Here is a 13,218-nt window from a genome sequence, read left to right on the forward strand (position 1 = left end):
GGCCATCTGTGCTAACTGCATGCTGCAAATCTCAAACAGAAACAGACAGCGTGAAAGCAAATGTTATTAGTTGGTTTCAATATTGTGCCCTTCAAAATTATTTGTTTCACTCCCTTCATTCGTTCATTCATTTATTCCTGGTTACATTTGAATTTTGAGTTCTTATTCTGACACAAGCATTATAATGGGCCCTGGGGACCAAATGCTAACGGATAGTTCCTGTCTTCTATTAGCAGTGGGTAGAGAAGCTTAGAATGAAAAGTACACAGGTGAATACAATGTTATGTAAAATGTTACGCTGTTGCATGGAGTCCTAAAAACACATTAAGAAAGCACCATATCCTATCTTGGGGATCCTAGGAAAGTTTCACACAGGAAATGGTGTCTACTCTGAGATGTAACAGATGAACAGAAGTTATTCAAGTACAGAAAAACAAATAACAGAGAAAACGGGGAAGGTAAGAGGAACTGGGTGGAAATAGGGTTGGCTTTAGAACATTGTAAGAGAGATTAGCAGGTGCAAAACCCAAATGCTGAGAAGAAGATAGGATTATCTTGAAGAGAAGAGTATAATTCACTATGGTAACTGTAACTTCCCACTGTTCCCTTTCCCCGGGCTCACTAACTTGGTCATATCAGTGCCACCACCCACCTGGTCACCCAGACGACAAACTAGGAGTCGTTCTGGTCTCCTACTCTCTCAATGCTCCCAATTAGATGATCATCTAGTTCTGTCAATCCTTCCTTCTAGATATATTTAAATTGTATTTATTGTCTGCCTTCATGGGGCCAGTAACCTATAGCATGATTGTCTCATACCTTGATTACTATAGGAGCCTCCAGACTGAGTTTCCTCATTTGTTTTAAACCTTTTCAGGTGGCAAAACTTATTTTGACTATAGTGATCTTCCCAAAGACAAAATCTGGTTACTATCACTCTCTCCTTAACTACTTAAGTGACTCCCCATTGTCCGCAGGATCATGTCCAAATTCTTTAACATAGTTACAGCTAAAACCTTTGTTTGGCCGGACTCCTGCCCACACCTCCACCTTGCTGATACAGTACTTGATTCGTTTCACGTACACTTGTTGATCAACTATAATCATCAAACCAGACACTCTAAATAAAATGATAAATAAAATAAATAACTTTACATGCACAAAACTTATATCCTACCAGAAAAGATATTTAAAGAAATAATTAAATTATTACCAACAGTTGTGAGAATTCTTTGCTACCACCACTATACTAACTCTATAGTATTTAGGATTATCTTGAGCCTGACCTATTATGGAGTGAAGTTTTTCTAGACCTTAATTTTCAAATACACTGATTATTAAAAAAGAAAAAAAAAGACATAGTCATGCTATTAGTTACAGTTATACTAGGCGTTATGATAGATAAATCATGAAATTTCAGTTATTTAAGACCATGAAAATTTATTTCTAGTCCCTCAAGTGCTCAGAGGCAGGAAGGACCAGGCAATAATCGTTCAGGCATTTGGGCCAATGAAGATTCTCCCATTATTAACCCAGAGTTTCTAAGTTCACTGAGCACTGACATCCTGCTGATAGTCAAGGAAAGAAGGAAGTTGGAGACGGGTTTTAGTGGACCAGAACTGGAAGCAACGTATATCCTGTCTGACCACATTCAATTGTCTAGAATTGTCCATGTAGTCAGGCCCAAGTGAAAAGGAGAAATTTCTGGGGAAATTCAGAACAGTTCTGTGCCCAGAAACAGAAGGAGATGGGTTTGGAGAATTGCTAACCAATCTCTACTGCACTCACCAAAACACACAAACGACCAGAAGCAATCATGACCTGTGCCTGTCCGTGAGTGCAGTGAAGTTCACTGGCATTATCCACTCTCATCTGTATCATCTGCCACTTTGGACTGACAGGACCACTGGCCACGCACAGCCTAGCAGGTCAGCCCATCAACACGTGCCTCACACTAGTGAGGATTTCTTCAATTATCACAAATTAAAAAATGGATGATCACTTTTAATATCTTTAAAAAGTTATTTTAGATGCTTCTGGTGTTAAGACTGAAAGGGTCATCTGGCATATTAGTTTTCTCTCAGCTGTGAATCCTCTGTGGAAACATTCCCTCCCGTGCCTATCTTCCCCATCCCTGCCTGTGTCCCCACCGATCTGTGATTTGCTAACTCTTAGTTGTCTTTTAGGCCTTAGTTAAAAATTACCATTTATGTCACGCTCTTGTAGATCACCTCAAATCTGGGTTAGGAGTTCCTTCTGTGAATTCTAAAAGCACTTTGAAATCTCTATCTGTGTATACTATAAATATGTGTGAATAATTGTCTAGGTAAACCTTGTATTCATGGAATGGAGCACAACCTGACATATCATGGGTAATATATACTTATTGACTGAATTTATTTGAATTTATCTGTGTGTCATTTACGCAAATGTTAGATAATGGGACACACAGATATATAAGAAATCCTAGATTTTGAAGACCTCGAGACACACATACATTTATATAGAAACACATTTGTGAAAAATATATATGTATGTAATAGATATTCTTTGTATATGATGAATATATGTATATATATTTTATATGTGTTTAGTATATATAACATATAGTGTGTGGACAGGTATGTATGCATATATATTTGTGTGCGCACACACATGCAGGTATATATATATTCAAAAATGATTAATATAAAGGGATCCTAACCCTTAAGGACCTTTAGCTTAGTTTGTGTGTATGTGTGTGTACATGTATGTATGTAGTAATATATGACATATATAAAGTATAATATATATCTCTATCTAAATGCACACACATACACATAATATACACTGTAACACCTTAAGTGATGGGCTACTAACTGACATAGAGGATGAGAAGTCCGAAATTTGCCTCATAGAGAAAGGAACCTGTCCCCCAGTGGTCCAGAAAAGATGGTAAATGGTCTCATCTTCCTGAGCCTGAAGAGGGCTGGCCCTCAGAAGATGTTTCAGTTATACCATGAAGCTTCCATACTTAGGTAAATCAGGAAGGTTGGGAGGACTGACCCAAGAAGAACACTATAGTTCCAAAGACCTAGGCATCAACCAGCTTGGCCAGCATCTTTAACAGGACATCTTACCGGGCACAGCCCGCTGAGAGAAGTGCTGGAAAGAAGAGGCCTATGATACCTTTATTGCAAGACTGTATTGAGAGAAAAGAGAGGCTTGTTTGGAAACATTCCTCTCAGTTTCTCACTGGAAACTATTGCCTGGGAGTAATGACAGAGCTGCTCCCACTTGAAAGCTGATTTAGGAATGGAAGGGCTTACTTTATCTCAGACCCATGACTCATGGGGGAATCAATGAAATCTATTTCTCTTAATGTTTTCCAAAGAGACTTACTGATCAAAGTTGTTTCCTTCCCAGAGGTGTGTTCCTTCTAGCGCAGGGATGAGGCATATCTCTGGGACACCCAGAGGACATTTATAGTCACTTCCCAAGTGGCTCTTGTTCTCTGGATTAAAAACGGAAATTATCTCTCGGCTGTCAATGTAACATCTTCCAGCAGCATGAAATTCTGTCAAACAGAAATTGAAGATGAATAAAACGAAGATACACACTCAGGATTATTCCTATTGTGAAGCAGCAGTGCTCTGCACTGACGATTCTACACCCTAATAGTAGATTTAGGGAAATAGAGACATACTGGTTTTCTAAACGCCCTGTACACTTTGCCACGGGAAGTAGCAGTGATTGAATAGACTGACAAACGCTGTGAGCATATGCAATGAGCCAACCATACCGCACTCCAGGGCAGGATTACAAATGATTTGTGTGCATTTGGGAGGGGGGGGTGGTAATCAGTTATCATAATTCCATTTGTAATTTATGTTTGCATGAAAATGCAGTTTTTAACCATTGCTAGGATTTGAGGCGCGAGTACAACCTGTTTTCATTTTGTCAAACTCCAGAGAATTTCAGCATGTCAGTTGAGTAATATTGCATATCTACATTATTGGATGGCTGGTTTCAAAGAATAAGTAACTACTCTTTATAGGAACAATATTTACAGAATATGTCTGGTGCATGCAAAGCTGTTCATTACCCATCAGGCTTCATTCTAAATAGACACATATCCAAATTCAGGACAAAGGAAAGGAAGGCAAGTGAATAGGGAGGGCAGAAATGCGCTCCACTTTAGATACGTCAGCAACACCTGAGATTTAGGTTTTTAGAGAGTAGTGGAGAGGGAAGTTGTAGAGAGGTCCAGCCAGATGAACTGAATGTGAAAGTTTCTTTCTGCCCAGAATAGCAAGGGAGTGGTTAGAGAGATAAGGGGGAGAGAAGACATGGAGACTAGACAGAAACTCAGGTCAAATAGTCAGATGTGAAAACGTATGCATGAAAATGGGAAGTGTGGGATAAAATGAAGGGTTCAAGAATTTGGGAACAAATTCCAAATAATTGTAATTATTTAGGACAGCAGACCTAAAGCTTATGTGAGCAACACTCTTAACTTTTCTGAGCTTGTGTTCTCGTGTGCATTTCTGGAAAAAGAGACCTGATTTTACCAGATTTTAAAAGAGATCTATGCAGGGGCACCTGGTTGTCTCAGTTGGTAAAGCATGTGATTCTTGATCTTGGCGTCGTGAGTTCAAGCCCCATGTTGGGTGTAGGGAGTATTAAAAAAAAAAAAAATATATATATATATATGTATATATATATATATATATATATATATATGCATAAAAGTTCAAGAACCACTGATAAGAGATTTAAGGAGTTTAAATCCCCCTCTGTGGAATGTGGGGGAGATAGATGTATTCCTAGTCCCAGCATTTAAACTTAGTGTTCCTTAAGTGCTTTTGACCATGACCAATGGTAAGAAAAATATTTCATCTTGAGACCCTGCACAGTCTCTTTTCTTCTGTCTTACGACTAGAAAGAAAAAGTTTCACGATGTAGTTGTTATCCTTCCTGTTAGATCCACTATGATATTTTCTGTTCTATTCTTTCCTATTCTAGGCAATTCTGATTTATTTATACAATGCTAGTCATGACCTACTAAATTGATTTCATGACCCATTTAGGGCTCGCATCCTACAGTTTGAAAAACACTGTTTTAACGGACTCAAATGTGACAAGTGCAAAGGCAAGAAACCATGCAATGCACAGTTTCAGTAGGTGAGGGGAGCTCTCCTTCCAGCATTGACAGAGGTTCAAGTACAAACAGGAACGGTTGACATTCACAAAATTGACATAAGGGGAGTAGGGGGTGGGAGGATAAGCTATGACCTGGTGAGATGGAGGTGAAGTTTAAAGCTCTATCTAGACTATATGAAAGGAAATGTCCCGTTAATTCTGAAAAAAAAATACTGTTTATTAAACAGAAGACAAATTTAATAATTTTCAATACTTTGCTTTGTGGTTCTACAAGTAGAACAGCTGCATACCTGTCTGGGTACTGAGAGAAATACCACCCAGTGTGGAAAGAAGAAATAAGATGGGACAAAAAACAGATTTGGAGAAAATAATGATAACCTTCCTTGGGGCCCTTAATAATAAATAATATTTCTATAACTAAACATATGTGACTTTGGGGGTGTCATTTTTGTGAGGAGGTTTAGAATAGAGGAGTAACTGTCGAATTGGGTGGACAGACTACTCATGTATCTTTCCATCAAAATTAATGGGAACAACTATAGGCATACCTCATTTTTATTGTACTTTGCTTTATCGCACTTCACAGATACGGTGTTTTTTTACAGATTGAAGGTTTGTGACACCCCTGCTTCATGCAACTCTATTGGTGCCATTTTTTTCAACAGCCTTTACTCGCTTCATACCTCTGTGCCACATTTTGGGAGCTTTTGCCATTTTTTGAGCCTTTTCATTATGATTATATTTGTTAGGGTGATCTATAATCAGTGGTCTTTAATGTTACTCTTGTAATTGTTTTCGGGCTCCACGAACCACTCCCATAGATGATGATGAAAGTAATCCACAAGTGTTGTGCCCGTTCTGACTGTTCCAGCCCTTCCCCATCTCTCTCTCCACTTCCTTGAGACACAACAATATTAAAATTTGGCCAATAAATAACCCTTCAGTGAAAAGAAGAGCCATCGTCTCTCACTTGAAATATAAAGTAAGACATGATTAAGCTTAGTGAGGAAGACGTGATGAAAGTCAAAATAGGCTGAAAGCTAGGCCTCTTGCTCCAAGCATTAGCCACGTTGTGAATGCAAAGGAAAAGTTCTTGAAGGAAATTACAGGTGCTACTTCAGTGAACACACAAATGATAAAGAAGCCAGACAGCCTTATTGCTGATATGGAGAAAGTTTTAGTGGTCTGTGTAGAAGATGCAACTAGCCACAACATTCCCTTAAGACCAAGCCTAACCCAGAACAAGGCCCTAACTCTCTTCAATTCTATGAAAACAAGAGAAATGAGGAAGCTATAGAGAAAAAATCTGAAGCCAGCAGAAGTTGGTTCATTAGGTTTAAGAAAAGAAGCTCTCTCTTTAACAAGGTGAAGCAGCAAATGCTGATGTTGAAGCTACAGCAAGTATCCAGAAGGTCTAGTTCTGTGCCAGATAATTAACGAAGGTAGCTACAGTAAACAACCTACTTTCAATGTAGACAAAACCTCCTTCTATCAGAAGAAGATGCAATCTAGGACTTTCATAGCTAAAGAGGAGAAGTCAGTGCCTGGATTCAAAGCTTCAAAGGACAAGCTGACTCTCTGGTTAGGGACTAATGCAGGTGGTGACTTTAAGTGGAAGCCAATGTTCATTTATCATTCTGAGAATCCTAGGGCCCTTAAGAATTTTGCAAAACCTACTCAGTCTGTGCTCTATAAATAAATTTAAAAAAATGTAGATGATATTACATCTGCTTACAACATAGTTTACTGAATATTTAAGCCCACTGTTGAGACATACTGCTCAAAAAAAAAAAAGAGCTCTTTTTTATGATAGAGAACAATGATAGAGAACAAACTGTGATGGAGGGAAGTGGGTGGGAGTTGGGCTAGATGGGTGATGGGTACTAGGGTACTAAGGAGGGCACTTGTGACAAGCACCAGGTATTGTATATAAGTGATGAGTCACTAGTTCTACTCCTGAAGCCAATATTGCACTGTGTGTTAACTAACTAAAAGTTAAATAAAAATAAATAATTTAAAAAAATAAAAAAGAAATACACTCAGAAGGCTACAGCTGCCATGGATGATGATTTTTCCAATGGATCTAGGCAAAGTAAATTGCAAACGTTCTGGAAAGTATTCACTATTCTAGATGCCATAAAGACCATTTGTGATTCATGCAAAAAGGTCAAAATATCAACATTAACAGTAGTGTGAAAGAAGTTGATTCCCAGCTTCCTAGATGACTTCAAGGGGTTCAAGTGGAGGAAGTAACTGCAGAGGTAGTGGAAATAGCTAGAGAACTAGAATTAGAAGTGGAGCCTGCCAAACTATGGAAGCAGCCCAAGTGTCCATTGATAGATGAATGAATAAAGAAGAGGTAGTATGTGTATGATAGACTATTAGTCATAAAAATGAATAGAATCTTGCCATTTGCAACAGCATGGATGGCGCTAGACAGTGTAATGCTAAGTGAAATGAGTCAGTCAGAGAAAGACACATACTACATGATTTCACTCATATGTGGAGGTTAAGCAACAAAAACAAATGAGCAGAAGGAACAAAAAGAGAAAGAGACACACACCAAGAAATGGACTCTCAACTGCAGAGAACAAATTGATGGTTACCAGAAGGGAGGTGGGTGGGGTGGGGGAAATAGGGGGTGGGGATTAAAGAATACACTGATGATATTAAATAAGTACAATAAAATTATATATAAAAAAAGAAGTGGAGCCTGATGATGTACCTGAATTGCTGCAATCTTGTGATAAAACTTTAAGAGACGAGGAGATACCTCTTATGGGTGAGCAAAAAAGTGGTTTCTTGAGATGGAATCTACTCCTGGTGAAGATTATGTGAAGATTGTTGAAATGACAACAAGGATTTAGAATATTACATAATCTTAGTTGATAAAGCAGCAGTAGACTTTGAGAGGATAGATACCAATTTTGAAAGAAGTTCTACTGTCCATAAAATACTATGGGTGCCGGGTGGCTCAGTCAGTTGAGCGTCTGAATTTGGCTCAGGTCATGATCTCGCAGTTTGTGAGTTCGAGGTCCACGTCAGGCTCTGTGCTGACAACTCAGAGCCTGGATCCTGCTTCACATTCTGTGTCTCTGTCTCTCTCTGCTCCTCTCCTGCTCACGCACACGAGCGTTCATGCACTCTCTCTATCTCTCTCACTCAAAAATACATAAACATTAAAAAAAATTTTTTAAAGCATCATATTCTATAGAGAAACATTCATGAAAAGAAGAGTCAGTTAATGAGGTAAACTTCACTGTTGTTTTGTTAAGATTTAAATTGCCACAGCCACCCCAGCTTCAACAACCATCACTTGGGTCAGTCAGCAGTCATCCACGTGGAGGCAAGACCCTCCACTAGCAAAGAGATTATGACTCACCGAAAGCTCAGATGATGGTTAGAATTTTTAACACTGAAGTATTTTTAAATTAAGGTATCTACATTGTTCTTTTTATGACAGAACGGTATCGTACAATTAATATGCTGCAGTATAATGCAAACCTAACTTTTATATGTGCTGGGAAACCAAACAATCCATTTGACTCGTTTTATTGTGATACTTGTTTTATCATGGGGGCCTGGAACGGAACCCACAATATCTCTGCGGTATGCCTGTGTCGGCAAGGCACAGTCATCCAAGCTGAAAACCCTTCTGAAGATGGCATGAAGTACCTTGGAACAATTCAATTAGCTAATCACAGATGGTTGCCAGATATGCAGTCTCAACTTTCATTTCACTAACAAATGTCACAGCTAAGAAAATCTGAACTTTGGGAAATTGGGGGTGATTCCATGGGAAGGGTAACTTCTGTTCTTGTGGTGACTCCATGAAGTCACGTGGAGGAATCTTTGTAGTAATTAGTCATCCAAGAATGAGTGGTCAGCACCACCCAAAAAGTGAGACTTGGGTTGCTCATCACCCTGAGGTTTCCTGTGTAGAGGGCACTCTGAACTTGAGGCAAGACGAAGGGCACTAACAATAATACAACAAATATATTAAACTGAATTTGATCATCAAATTAATACATTCCATAAGTATATCCTACCTGATTGATATGAATTAATATGTGTCAGTGTTTATGACTATTTTTGAGTGACAGAATCCTTTGATAAACTGATACAAAGTTTTCTTCAGAGAAGTGGACATATCGATAATCACAGGCAGATAGTCAGGCTTTTGCAGGCAATCTAAGGTTTCAGAAACCCTGCAATTCATCCAGAGATGACTAAACCAAGGTTGCGGGACACCTTGGTGCACTTGATCTAGTATGAAAATCCACATTTTTCGACTGTTTTAACGGCATAGGAACTACACTTGAAGTTTGCACTTGGGGTCGTGCGGAAGAAGAAGGAAAGTGTTTAAAAGTGATCTCTGTACTTGACATTACATCCCGCGGACCTATATCCTTTGCTTGACACAATTAAAGGAATACGTGTCACACTTAGCCTAACTTCTGAGAAAACTATGTATTTTTTTTGTTTGTTTTTATCAAAAGTTCAAGTTTATTTTTGTGATAAAAAATGTTCCTTTAATCCCAATCTTTTTTATCAGTCCTAAACAGTACTTGATAGGAGAATTAATGAATGGATGGATGAATGAATTATTTAGAGATCTCTGGAAGGAAGGGTAAAAGAAATGATTTAATTATCTAGTGATTCATGCCCAAGAACCCCCATTAGGTGTGGTTGAGTCTCCAAATTTTTCTTCCCAGAAGGAAGATAAATTGTAACTCCATGGAGAACTTTAGGTCTCATGGTCCAAGACAAAAACAACCATCGGATTAGAACATACATAACTACCCCTAACTTCTAGTAGGAGCAGAAACACCATTCAGTATATCAACTGATCCCATAATACAGAAGAGGTATTTGGTTTGATTAACATCTGATAAAGGATAGCAGCTCTATTTATCTTGGATCTCAGAGGCAATGAATTTCCTTCCTCCCAAACCCAATACTGGAATGGTTTTGATATTTCAGATACACAGTACCATCATAAAGTATGATACCCATTGTTCTGTATCAATTATCAACATCTGCAATTTAAACTCTGTATGAACCTTACACGCTAAATCACCAGATTCATTTAAACCCAACAAGTACTAAAAATCCATTTAGGCTTTTGGATAACACTTTGCAGGTACTCTACCTACAGAGAAGCAGTAGGAGAGAGAAATGTGTCCCACTCCCTTCTTTACTGTCTGGACCTGTTAATATTCAGGAATATAAGACAGATAAGGCCCTCATATTCAAAATTTATACACACACATATACACATAAACACATATACATATATATATATACATAAACACATATGCATATACATGTGTATGTATATATACATACATATATAGATGCATATACATATATAGATACATATATACATATGTGTACATATATGTATATATAACATTTATGAAAAGGTATATATAATTTAAAATATCAAATAACTTCTGTTTTTATAGGACACACTCAATAGCATCAAGAAGTTGACCCAAAGCCCATTTACATATTAAAAATTCTTGACCTTTAAAGAATATATTGTATCTACCCTAACAGAAATTTTGAAAAGGTAAAATATTTTTTTATTTTCCCCTACTACTGGAAATGATAAAATAAATAAATAAAAGAGTGATATACCAGTAAATTCATAAATAACCATTCAGCATTCAATTATGACTATTTTAGCTAGCATGCAAATGTGTATCAAGAATTAAGAATGGCCAGCAACAATGACACTTCTCAAAGTGACACACACAGCTGAGTGGCATCTCCAATGCACTAAATCAAGTTGAGTTGAAGAAATGTAAATGTCTCCAAATTTTTTTAATGTTTTATTTATTTATTTATTTTTTTTTTGAGAGAGAGCACAAGTGGGGGAGGGGCAGAAAGAAAGGGACAGAGGACCTGAAGCCTGCTCTGGGCTGACAGCAGTGAGCGGATGTGGGACCTGAACTCACGAACTGTGAGATCATGACCTGAGCTGAAGTTCGAGGCTCAATCCACTGAGCTACCCAGGCGACCACGTCTCACAGAGACACAGGGAAATGTTTCCTTCTGTTCAGCATTTTAGTAAGGCAGGAAAACAAAAACTTTGTCCAGGGACATCTATGAGCACAATTCAGTGTCCTTCAAAGGATGACCTGCTGAGCTTGGAGGTGACAGTGAATGGCGGAGTTGAAGCTCATTTTGAAGATGCTCCCAACTGTCAGTCTCGCGAGAGACACGATGTGGTCTCTGATAATAACAGGGTTGGTTCATTACCTACTGAAAACTTCTTTTGTGAGATGGAGTACCCTCAAGGCAACAGAGAACTTTCAACTGCCTTTATAATCGGCAAGAAGTCATTGGTGAAATTAACGCCTATTACCCACAAGTACGAGGAAATAATCTAAAACAAAAGCCTTCTAGTGGATATCTGCTTTTTAAATTGGCCATAAAATTGCAAGTCAGACTTCTGAGATACAACTAATGTCGACAAACATCTATTGAAAGGAATAAATCATGGAATCATTCCCTTCAACAGCAACTCCTAAAAATGAGAGAAAAAAAAAATAACTCGGTGGCCTTTCAGAGAATTGGTCTTTTCCTGGCCTCTACCAACTGCCACAGAGGTTCCTTATTTCTTTAATAAATGGTCTTCAAATCACTATTTAAAAAAAAAATGTTTATTTTTGAGAGAGACGGAGACAGAGCAGGCGCGGGGGAGTGGCAGAGAGAGGGAGGGAGACAGAGTCTGAAGCAGGCTCCAGGCTCTGAGCTGTCAGCATAGAGCCCGACGCAGGGCTCAAACCCATGAACTGGAAGATCATGACCTGAGCCAAAGTCAGACACTCAACCAACTGAGCCACACAGGCACTCCCCAATCACTATTTAAAATAGGCAATGTATTCATGAAAATCCCCTCATCAAAATTTAGCATGACAAGATTGTAAGACAGTTTCCTTGATTGAAATATCTTCAGAGGATTTCAAAAATTATCCGCTAAAACCTGAAAATAGCAAATTGAAAAGTTCTAGGCTACATTTTATATATTGACATATTAATGGGAATTATTCCATTAAATCACTATAACTGATAAAGTGACTGCAGTTTTATCCCACTCATCTAATGGATTTATGCACACTGAAATAACACCTTCTTTGATTAGATTCATTAAGCACAATTTGCATTTTAAAATACTAATTCCAGGCATAAGATAGCCATGGTCCTAAAAGATAACTGGCAAAGACTCTTGAAGAGTATGTCTCCATTATGTGGATAAGTAGTAGTTCTTCTTTTAAATATAGTTTCCTGAATTGATAATTTAACTATTTTAAGATTATAACGATTTCAAGACACTCAACTTTTTTTAATCAGTATTCTTATCCACAAAAACAGATTTGGTGCTAAATAGTATCTAAAGTTTCCCTCAGCTAGGCTGACCATAAATTTATCATCCAGATGAGGACACTTTTGATATTACAAGAGGGTGCCATTAATCATTACCGTGGGGGTGGGGGTGCCTGGATGGTTCAGTTGCTTAAGCTTTCAACTCTTGGTTTCAGCTCAGGTCATGGTCTCAGTGTTTGTGAGTTTGAATCTGACACTGGGCTGCTCACTGACAGTGTGGAGCCTGCTTAGGATTCTCTCTCTCTCTCTCTCTCTCTCTCTCTGCCCTCCCCCGCTCATTCTCTCTGTCTCTCTTGAAATAAATAAGCTTAAAAAATTTTTTTAAATAATTACCCTGGGAAAATAGCTACAAACTAGAACTATCCCAGGCAAAGTAGTACATATATTCACCCTCCTTTTATCAGTACTTGTTTTCAGCTATAGAAAAGGGCTTGAACTGGGCGCCTGGGTGGCGCAGTCGGTTAAGTGTCCGACTTCAGCCAGGTCATGATCTCGCGGTCCGTGAGTTCGAGCCCCGCGTCGGGCTCTGGGCTGATGGCTCAGAGCCTGGAGCCTGTTTCCGTTTCTGTGTCTCCCTCTCTCTCTGCCCCTCCCCCGTTCATGCTCTGTCTCTCTCTGTCCCCAAAATAAATAAACGTTAAAAAAAAAAAAATTAAAAAAAAAAAAAAAAAGAAAAGGGCT

General features: G+C 38.4%; 2 long non-coding RNA genes across 3 annotated transcripts in view; one reads left to right on the forward strand and one right to left on the reverse strand.

The window, feature by feature from the left end:
- LOC123383010 overlaps nt 1-13,218 on the reverse strand; it is a 48,599-nt gene that overhangs the window by 22,353 nt on the left and 13,028 nt on the right. For both annotated transcript variants that reach the window (XR_006592183.1, XR_006592184.1), the window contains exon 2: nt 3,382-3,556. This is a non-coding gene — a long non-coding RNA (uncharacterized LOC123383010). The remainder of the gene's footprint in view (nt 1-3,381; nt 3,557-13,218) is intronic.
- The window catches only part of LOC123383011, a 54,252-nt gene that overhangs the window by 3,354 nt on the left and 37,680 nt on the right, over nt 1-13,218 (forward strand). The window lies entirely within an intron of this gene.

The sequence above is a fragment of the Felis catus genome, chromosome F2 (assembly GCF_018350175.1).
Source record: "Felis catus isolate Fca126 chromosome F2, F.catus_Fca126_mat1.0, whole genome shotgun sequence".
Taxonomy (NCBI): Eukaryota; Metazoa; Chordata; class Mammalia; order Carnivora; family Felidae; genus Felis; species Felis catus.